The following is an 11,193-nucleotide window of genomic DNA, read 5'->3' as shown; positions in this document are numbered from 1 at the left end:
GCAGCTGAGGTGAAATGCTACATACAGCTGCGTGAGATAAGAACTGTTTAGAGAGCAGTGATGTTTTTCTAATCTTGTGAAACCCTTTAAGAGATGATGTAGCAAACTTTAAAATAAAGCGTTCTCCTTTTCTAAAGGAATCGAATCTCAACACTAGAATAACATTGCTCATCAAAGGAGCTATAAAATGGCTCTGTAACGAGCTCTAAGAGACAGCTTAGGGGTTATTCGGATGTCTGTGCACATCGCTCTGATCTCGGACTGATGTGCACAGCCTGGCCGCGGGTCTCCTGACCTTAACTCAACAGCTTTATGTATGCCTGTGAGGCAGCTATGTTAGAATTGGGAGGCCCACGGCCGGCCTGTGCACATCAGAACGATGTGCATGGACGTCTGGGTAAGCCTTTGTTGGCTGAACAGCTATCATGAACGCTCAGTTGGCCATTTGTCTGGCAGCATCTCATCTCCCGTAGAAATAAAAGTGTCAGGGGTTTAAATTCAAGATAACTGATCCTTCTGTCCCCCCAACATTATGTATCTGGTGAGAGATCCCAATACATTCTAGATGGTCAGATGACCTTGCATGATATTGCTGGACCTGCCAGGCTTAAATATAAAATTAATGGAGCAGAGGTGGCTATATCATTGGTGCAGCCTATACGGCTGCAAGGGGGCCCTTGAGGTCATGGGGCCAATATCACCTCCAAAACAGGTAAAATTGTGCATTTTGATGAGTTTTTCGACTGAAATGGACCCATATACTGTTCTTGCACAGGGGCCCTCTCCCATCTTTGTCCACCAGTAGAATGGAGGTACTTTAGGTTGACTTCACATGACACCTTAAAGTTGCAGATTTGTTACATGAGATAACTAGAAAGAAATGCATACATGAAAAATAATACAGATAAAGGTTTCCTTTGGGGAATGTGTGAGCCTGGCCTAAAGATATTTTAACGCATAATCAGACCAATTAACTACTAATTACTCGCTGTTGCTCATCCAGTTCTGATGCCTCAGCCCAGTGTTTGTTTCATCAATTTACATATATATCATATATGAAGACTGCGCTTACATAAGACCTGTTTTGTAGCACGCATCATGTGCTCCAGCACAACAGTACAGCTCCTTCCTTTTGTGTTTCTATCGTGCAATCACAGTCAATGCTTTCAAATGATCTTGCAGATGTCCCATAGCTATCTATATGGTTGCTGTCTGTGTTGCTATGATGGCAAGGAGCAGTTGTAAGAGCAGCTTGACACTGAAGACATGAATAGAGCTTAAACCTGCACCATGCATAGCTGGACATCATTGCTGGGATTAGTTCTATTCTACTATTCATCGCCTGTAATACCTGGAAATGTCTGCATCACTATAGTAAGAGCATGGCACTCGTACATTTTGCCACTATGCTTCTTATCTTGCTCTCTGCTGCATCTTGAGTGAGCTGGCCAATTGTCTCAGCAGAGGTTGCCAGCAGCAGCCCTACTACTCTGTGCTGCTAACAGGTTGCCTCTCCATTGAGATGCAGGGATGCAGAGCATTATGAGTGATGCTGATTTGCCTGAAATTTTGGGAACTAAGCTGTCTTTCTCTTAAATATCAATACAGCATAGAAGAATCAAGGTAATATTTTCTGGAGAAGAACAAGCTTGAAGCCTGAGTGACTTATTGAATGAAGTCTTTGGAGCATCACCTGCAGCCACTTTCCCACTGCACAGTGTAATTTGGTGAGTACTAATACACATCTGGGTTTTTTTTCTCTATTTACCAAACAACTTATACCAATACTTTGTCTATGTATCAGGTTTACATTGTAACGCTGTAAGATAATAAGTAAATAGATAAATAGTAAACAAATACAAAATATATTTTGAAGATATAAATGTGTGTTCCTGCGCGTCCCCAAATTATCATAATCAATAATACTAAGCTTCATTGTCCTCCCCAGTATTAAAGCTGTCAACCTCCCAAAATGACAATTAAAGGGGTCAGTAGACAAACTGATATATATATATATATATATATATATATATATATATATATATATATATATATATATATATTTATATATATATATATTTCTTTTTTTTATATATATATATATATATATATATATATATATATATATATATATATATATATATATATATATCCATATATATATATAAATATATATTTTATTTATCTAATCATATGAATGTATACCTTACCATCATGTAAAAATAAACACCAGAAAACAGACAATGCATAAATAGAAAATATATAAATATATATATATATATATATATATATATATATATATATATACACACACACACACAAATACTGTATATCTATATATATATATATATATATATATATATATATATAGATAGATAGATAGATAGATAGATAGTTACTCAGCAGGCACACTTCCTTAATAATATAATCATTATGTCTAAAAACCCATGTAAAACAAAAGATGATTTTCAACCCATTGGAACAGAACAGGTCAAAGCCGCAGGAGGCAGGTGAGATGACATTGTGTGCAGTCCCTCATGTATAAGCCGCAGACCCTTTAAGTGTATAAATTAATCAGTAGCTATTTAATTAAATTAGCTCTGTAGTAATTCACTATGCTTCTACATTACAATGAATGAAAAAAATAAAGTTGAATTTTATATATTGAGCTTAACTATGCTTTATACTTCTATATACATTCATAAGTTTAGACCGGTGGTCTCCAATCAGTGGATCCCAAGCTGTTGACAAACAATAACTACCAGAATGCTGTGACTGATCATGGGTGTCAGAGCATTCTGGGAGTTGTAGTTTGATGAGCCATGGGTTTTATCACTCTTTTAAGCTACATTGATATTCTACTTATGTAGGGGAAAACCACTTAGGATTATTTATCAAATATAGTACAAGAATTGCCACTTTTGGTGATTGTGGATTTGTGTGATCCAGATATAATCATGTATATATCTATTATTCATAAAAAAATGAAGATTAAAGTTTATGGCAATGAATAAGTAATTGAATTATTATTCATAGCTCATAAATCCTTTAAGGGTTATAAGAGGACACCTCTTGAAAATCTAGAAAACACACACATTTTGCATTTTCAACATACTCAACAGTATTGTCCTGTAGGGATGCTTGTATGTGAGTTAATGTGTGTTTTATATGTGTGTTTCTTCGCGTCTGTGTATGTGAGTTAATGTGTTTGTATGTTTGTGCATGTATGGATGTATTGTGTTAAACACATTAATTCACATACAAACACACACATACACAAATGCGTACATACACATTCGTGTATGTACGTATGTGTGTGTGTTCGTATTTGAGTTAATGTGTATATGAGTGCACGTGTATGTGAGTTAATGTGTGTGTTTGTGCATGTAAGTTAATATACTTGTGTGTGTGTGTTTGTATGTGAGGTAATGTGTGTGTTTGTGTATGTGTGTTAATGTCTGTGTATGTTTGTACTTGAGTTAATGTGTTTGTATTTGTGTGCATGTGTATGTATGTATGCATGTATATGTGAGTTAATGTGCTTGTCTGTGTGTGTTTGTATGTGAGTTAATGTGTGTCTTTGTGTACGTGTGTTAATGTGTGTGTTTGTATTTGAGTTAATGTGTTTGTATGTGAATGTACGTGTATGTGAGTTAATGCGCTTGTGTGTGTGTTTAAATGTGTGTATGTGAGTTAATGTGTGTGTTTGTGTATGAGTTAGCGTGCTTGTGTGTGTGTGTTTGTATGTGAGGTAATGTGTGTGTTTGTGTATGTGTGTTATTGTGTGTGTTTGTATTTGAGTTAATGCGTTTGTATGTGTGTTCATGTGTATGTATATGCGCATATGTATGTGAGTTAATGTGCTTGTGTATGTGTACATGTGTGTGAGTGAGTTAATGTGCTTGTATGTATGTGTGTATGTATGTATGTATGTATGTGTGTGTATGTGTGCACATGTGTGTTTGTGTGTGTGTGTTTGGCTCTGCTGTGCCAATATTATAATCTGTGGAATGCAATTTACAATGTTGTGTAACTTTTGTATTGCATTTCTATTTATTTTTTGCGGAGTAAATGTAAGTTGCATTTCACTTGATAAATCACTTACACAACTTTATTTTGAACTAAAAAGCTACACTTGTTTCATTGGGCGAGTATTAGAACCAAAGTGAACTTATACGTGCTTCAGATATACATACTGTACATCTGTTGTACGCTAAAAAGAAAGGACATACTATGGGGCAGAATAGATGCACCAGCTGTTCCATTTCTGCAATCGCCCTTCTATATTTTTATGCTGCAAACATTCAAGTATATCCCATTATACAATAAGTAAACAGTTTTATATCTGAATAGAGAGGTTATGGAGCCAGAATAAAAGCTTAGACTGTTGTAAAAAACAACAACAAATAGAATGTAATAAATAAAATATCTACTGTATGTACATCTATCTTACAAATCCCTAAAGGCCACGTCTCACTAAGCGACATCGCTAGCGACATCGCTGCTGAGTCATGGGTTTGTGACGCAACCGCGATCTCGCTAGCGATCTCGCTATGTGGGACATCCAGCAACGACCTGGCCCCTGCTGTGAGGTTGCCAGTCGTTGTTGAATGTCCTGGACCATTTTCTTCAAAGGCAATGTCCTGCTAGGCAGGACGCATCACTATGTTTGACACTGTGTGACAGGGTCCCAATGACAGCAGAGATCGTTATACAGGTCGCTACTGCGACCTGTATCGTTACTGAGTCGTTTGTAAGGTCTGACTGTATGATATCTCAACAGCGACCTCTGAGCGACTTACCAGCAATCCTTATCAGGTTGCATCATTTTTGGGATCACTGGTAAGTTGCTAAATATCATGGGGGCTTTACTCCTTCAATTCAAACACTTCCACCCCATACAGCCATGTGACCGCTGCAGACGATAATTGGTTAGAGAGGCTCAGTGTTGTAGCCAGTTACTCGTTGCAGTGGTTGGTTATATATACAGTCATGGCCAAAAGTGTTGGCACCCTTGAAATTGGTCAAGAAGTATTTCTCCCCAAAATTTTTTTAGCAAACATGTTTATTTCCTGTGTGTGTATTGGAACAACTCAAAAATATAGGTAAAAAAGCAAATTGGACAAAATTTCATGCAAGACTCCAAAAATGGGCAGGATAAAATTGTTACCATCCTCAACATATTATTTGGTTGCACACCCTTTGGAATAAATAACTGCAATCAATCGCTTCTTAAGGTGGTGTCACACACAGCGACGATGACAACGACGTCGCTGCTACGTCACCATTTTCTGTGACGTTGCAGCGACGTCCCATCGCTGTCGCTGTGTGTGACATCCAGCAACGAGCTGGCCCCTGCTGTGAGGTCGTTGCTCGTTGCTGAATGTCCTGCTTCATTTTTTCGTTATCGCTCTCCCGAGCTGTAACCACTGTAAACATCGGGTAACCAAGGGAAGACCTTTCCCTGGTTACCCGATATTTACCTTCGTTACCAGCCTCCGCCGCTCTTGCTGCTAGTGCCGGATCCTGCTCTGTGCACATGTAGCTGCAGTACACATCGGGTAATTAACCCTATGTGTACTGTAGCTAGGAGAGCAAGGAGCCAGCGCTAAGCAGTGTGCGCGGCTCCCTGCTCTCTGCACATGTAGCGACGTTATGATCGCTGCTGCGTCGCTGTGTTTGACAGCTAAGCAGCGATCATAACAGCGACTACAAGGTCGCTGCTATGTCACAGAAAATGGTGACGTAACAGCGATGTCGTTGTCGCTGTCGCTATGTGTGAACCCAGCTTTACACCTCTCAACTGGAATGTTGGACTGTAAAAAGGGGAGTAAGTTATTTACTATTTATATAAATCCCACAGAAGGATATTCTTCCACTATGATATATTCCAAAGGGTATTTTTTTCTGTTACTACTGCTTTATCACTAACTTGTGTATTCCAAACACGCGCAGACTCACGTCAATTTGTTATAATAATAAAATATAACAAGTTTATTCCCTAACAAGACTACACTTATTTCACAACATAATACTAGCACATGTCAATACATAGTATATGAATCATTATGAAATGCATGTACTAAATTATACACAAATGCAATACAGGAAAACACCAGTAAATAGTACTTTCAATAATACAACATTAAAACCCACAATTACCCAAATAATATACCACTCATGTTGGGTAAAACACTTACACCATTACAGCACTAACAATTTCCCTTAGATGGAGAATGTAAGCTACAGGGATATATTAGAGTTACAGGTAAACTACAGGGGACATGATACTAAGCCATGTGTTGGTCATGCTTCATGCTGGTCCTGGCCAAGGGACTCCACAAGAAGTGTGATCAGCTTATATAAGGGGTTTGTGCTAAGATTCATTGCTCCTTATCATTGGCTGAAAATTGTGATGCAATGGGGGTGTGTGGATTGTCAGGTGTCGGAGATGACTTCTCCCATCCTGGCTAAGGCCTGAGATGGCTAAAGTGCAAATTCTAGCACATGGCTTCATTTAGTCTACCACCCCTCCAGCCCCTGAGATGGACATCTATCTATCTATCTATCTATCTATCTATATATCTATCTATCTATACTCTCTATGTCTCTCTTGCTCTCTCTCTCTCTCTAAATATATATACAGTACAGACCAAAAGTTTGGAGACATATTCTCATTCAAAGAGTTTTCTTTATTTTTATGACTCTAAAAATTGTAGATTCACATTGAAGGCATCAAAATTATGAATTAACACATGTGGAAAGAAATACTTAACAAAAAAAGTGTGAAACAACTGAAAATATGTCTTATATTCTAGGTTCTTCAAAGTAGCCATCTTTTGCTTTGATTACTGCTTTGCACACTCTTGGCATTCTCTTGATGAGCTTCAAGAGGTAGTCACCGGAAATGGTTTTCACTTCACAGGTGTGCCCTGTCAGATTTAATAAGTGGAATTTCTTGCCTTATAAATGGGGTTGGAATCATCAGTTGTGTTGTGCAGAAGTCTGGTGGATACACAGCTGATAGTCCTACTGAATAGACTGTTAGAACTTGTATTATGGCAAGAAAAAAGCAGCTAAGTAAAGAAAAACGAGTGGCCATCATTACTTTAAGAAATGAAGGTCAGTCAGTCCGAAAAATTGGGAAAACTTTGAAAGTGTCCCCAAGTGCACATCAAATGCTACAAAGAAATTGTCTCACATGAGGACCACCCCAGGAAAGGAAGACCAAGAGTCACCTCTGCTGTGGAGGATAAGTTTATCCAAGTCATCAGCCTCAGAAATCGCAGGTTAACAGCAGCTCAGATTAGAGACCAGGTCAATGCCACACAGAGTTCTAGCAGCAGACACATCTCTAGAACAACTGATAAGAGGAGACTTTGTGCAGCAGGCCTTCATGGTAAAATAGCTGCTAGAAAACCACTGCTAAGGACAGGTAACAAGCAGAAGAGACTTGTTTGGGCTAAAGAACACAAGGGATGGACATTAGACCTGTGGAAATCTGTGCTTTGGTCTGATGAGTCCAAATTTGAGATCTTTGGATCCAACCACTTTGTATTTGCGCGACGCAGAAAAAGTGAACGGATGGACTCTACATGCCTGGTTCCCACCGTGAAGCATGGAGGAGGAGGTGTGATGGTGTGGGGTTGATTTGCTGGTGACACAGTTGGGGATTTATTCAAAATTGAAGGCATACAGAACCAGCATGCCTACAACAGCATCTTGCAGCGGCATGCTATTCCATCCGGTTTGCATTTAGTTGGATCATCATTTATTTTTCAACAGGAGAATGACCCCAAACACACCTCCAGGCTGTGTAAGCGCTATTTGACTAAGAAGGAGAGTGATGGGGTGCTACACCAAATGACATGGCCTTCACAGTCATTAGACCTGAACCCAATCGAGATGGTTTGGGGTGAGCTGGACCGCAGAGTGAAAGCCAAAGGTCCAACAAGTGCTAAGCATCTCTGGGAACTCCTTCAAGACTGTTGGAAGACCATGTCCGGTGACTACCTCTTGAAGCACATCAAGAGAATGCTAAAAGTGTGCAAAGCAGTAATCAAAACAAAAGATGGCTACCTTAAAGAACCCAGAATATAAGACATATTTTCAGTTGTTTCACACTTTTTTGTTAAGTATTTCATTCCACACGTGTTAATTCATAGTTTTGATGCCTTCAATGTGAATCTACAAATTTCAGAGTCATGAAAATAAAGAAAACTCTTTGAATGAAAAGGTGTGTCCAAAGTTTTGGTCTGTACTGTAATATATATATATATATATATATATATATATATATATACACATTGCTGTGAAAAAGTGTTTGTCCCCATCCTGATTTCTTATTCTTTTGCATGTTTGTCATACCTAAATGTTTCAGATCAAAAGATAACACAAATAAAATGCAGTTTATAAATGAAGGTTTTATTATTAAGGGACAAAGAAATCCAAACCTACAGGGCCCCGTGTGAAAAAGTGATTTTTCTACCGTTAAAACATAAATTAACTGTGGTTTATCACATCTTTTAGAAGCTGAGTTCAATTTTCCTAGCCACATCCAGGCATGATTAATGCCACACCTGTTCTCAATCAAGAAATCACTTAAATAGGACTTTACTGACAAAGTGAAGTAGACCAAATGATCTTCAAAAGCTAGACATCATGCTACGATCCAAAATAATTTAGGAACAAATGAAAAACAAAGTAATTAAGATCTATTAGTCTGGAAAAGGTTACAAAGCCATTTCCAAAGGTTTGGGACTCCAGCATACCACAGTGAGAGCCATTATCCACACATGGCAAAATATGGAACATTGGTGAACCTTCCCAGGAGTGGCTGGCAAGCCAAAATTACGTCAAGAGCGCAGCGACAACTCAACACAAAAGACCCCACTGCAACATCCAAAGAAATGCAAACCTCACTTGCTTCAATTAAACTTAGTGATCATGATTCCACCATATCAAAAAGACCAGGCAAAAATGGCCTGCTTGGCAGAATTCAAAGACGAAAACCACTGCTGTGCAAAAAGAACATAAAGGCTTGACTCAGTTTTGCAGGGAAACATGTTTAAGATCACTAAGACTTTTGCGAGAATACTCTGTGGACTGATGAGACAAATATTGAACTTTGTGGAAGGTGTATGTCCCATTTCATCTGGCATAGAAGTAACACAGCCTTTCAGAAAAGGAATAACCTACAAGTAGTAAATTATGGTGGTGGTAGTGTGATGATCTGGGGCTGGAAGATTTGCTGTAAATGGAACCATGAATATTGCGGTCTACCAAAAATTGCTAAAGGACACTCTCCGGCCATCTGTCTAGTAAAATATGGTAATGGTAGTGTGATGATCAGGGGCTGGAAGATTTGCTGTAAATGCAACCATGTCCTGTCCGGACACTGTCCGGCTGAAGCGTACATGGGTTATGCAGCAGAACACTGACGCAAAACCCACCAGCAAGTCCACCTCTGAATGGCTTAAGGAAAACAAAATTAAGATTTTCGAGTGGCCTAGTCAATGTCCTGACCTTAATCCGATTGAGATGCTGTGTCATGACCTTAAAAAGATGGTTCATTCTCGGAAACCTTCCAGTATGGCTGAATTACTCTAAATCTCCAAAGATAAGTGGGCCAAACTTCCTCTAGAGTGTTGTAAAAGATGCATTGTCTGCTATTGCAAATGCTTCATTGCATTGTTGCTAATAAGGGTGGTTAGCCAGATGTTAGGGTCACTTTGCACACAACGACATCGCAAGCCGATGCTTGCGATGCTGAGCACATAGTCCCCACCCCCGTCGCAGCAGCGATATCTTGTGATAGCAGCCATAGCGAACATTATCGCTACGGCAGCTTCACATGGACTCACCTGCCTTGCGACGTCGATCTGGCCGGCAACATGCCTCCTTATTAAGGGGGCGGGTCGTGCGGCGTCATAGCAATGTCACACGGCAGGCGGCCAATAGAAGCAGAGGGGCGGAGATGAGCAGGATGTAAACATCCCGCCCACCTCTGTCATTCCGCATAGCCGGCGTGAGCTGCAGGACGCAGGTAGAAGATGTTCCTCGCTCCTGCGGATATACACACAGCGATGTGTGCTGCCGCAGGAACGAGGAACAACATCGTACCTGTCGCAGTCACGTAATTATGGAATTCCCAGACACTACACCGATGATGCGATTACGACGATTTTGCGCTCATTAATCGTATCATCTAGGATTTACTCACTACGATGTCGAGTATGACGCTGGAAGTGCGTCACTTTCGACATGACCCCACCGACATCGCACCTGCGATGTCGTAGTGTGCAAAGTGCCCCTTAGGTTTAGGAGGCAATCACTTTTTCACACAGGGCCCTGTAGGTTTGGATTTCTTTTTCCCTTAATAATAAAGACATTCATTTATAAACTGCATTTTGTGTTTACTTATGTTATGTTTGTCCAATATTTAAATTTGTTTGGTGATCTGAAACATTTAAGTGTGACAAACATGCAAAATAATAAGAAATAAGCAAGGGGGCAAACACTTTTTCACACCACTTTATATATCCATATTATGTATAGGGCTGATCGAATTCGCCAAAATCCACAACCAGCGGATCCCTGAGGATTGAACATAAAATCCAGGTCCGCTCCAGATTCCGGTGCCCATAAAAGTCTATGGGGACGACAATCCGTAGATTAAAAACATTTGTGGAGGGTACAGGGGGGTAGAAGCACGCACGGTGTACTTACCGGAGACTGTGTCATCGCAGGAAACTCCTTCCTGGTCAAGCTTTTCCTTTCCGGAGCTGACAATTTAATGTTCATTGTTTTGCCTACCCACTGGCGCATGTAATTCGTTGCAGCTAGACGTGCCCCCACCAGGAGTGGAAGCGTGTCAGCTGACTGCTACCAATCACAGACGTCAGGACGGCCGGTGGGCGGGGAAAGCAGTGCAAGTGTCTGCAGGCCAGTATGGTAAACCTGCATGTCTTTCAGAAACACATGTACGCTCCTGTCAGAAGTGTGTGTGGCTGTGCCGGTGATGCGCTGTCAGACTTGTACAAGTCTGACATGACATCATCCGGCACAGTCTGCGATTTCTGAGCATGAGCGTGCATGTACCTAGAAACACATGCACGTTCCTTTCAGAAGTGTGCGCGGCTGTGTCGGTGATGCGGCTTTTTTTTTTTTTTTAATTTAAATAAATAATTAACA

General features: G+C 40.0%; 1 protein-coding gene across 1 annotated transcript in view; it reads left to right on the top strand.

Annotated features, from left to right (window-relative positions):
• Positions 1–1,249: 1,249 nt before the first annotated feature.
• Positions 1,250–11,193, top strand: part of ANKFN1 (ankyrin repeat and fibronectin type III domain containing 1) — a 985,620-nt gene continuing 975,676 nt past the window's right edge. Inside the window, exons 1-2 of the mRNA XM_075347517.1 lie at positions 1,250–1,374; positions 1,609–1,727. The gene's annotated coding sequence lies outside the window, so the exon portion shown is untranslated. The remainder of the gene's footprint in view (positions 1,375–1,608; positions 1,728–11,193) is intronic.

Source organism: Anomaloglossus baeobatrachus, chromosome 5 (genome assembly GCF_048569485.1).
Source record: "Anomaloglossus baeobatrachus isolate aAnoBae1 chromosome 5, aAnoBae1.hap1, whole genome shotgun sequence".
Taxonomy (NCBI): Eukaryota; Metazoa; Chordata; class Amphibia; order Anura; family Aromobatidae; genus Anomaloglossus; species Anomaloglossus baeobatrachus.
This window is presented reverse-complemented; position numbering and strand designations above follow the sequence as displayed.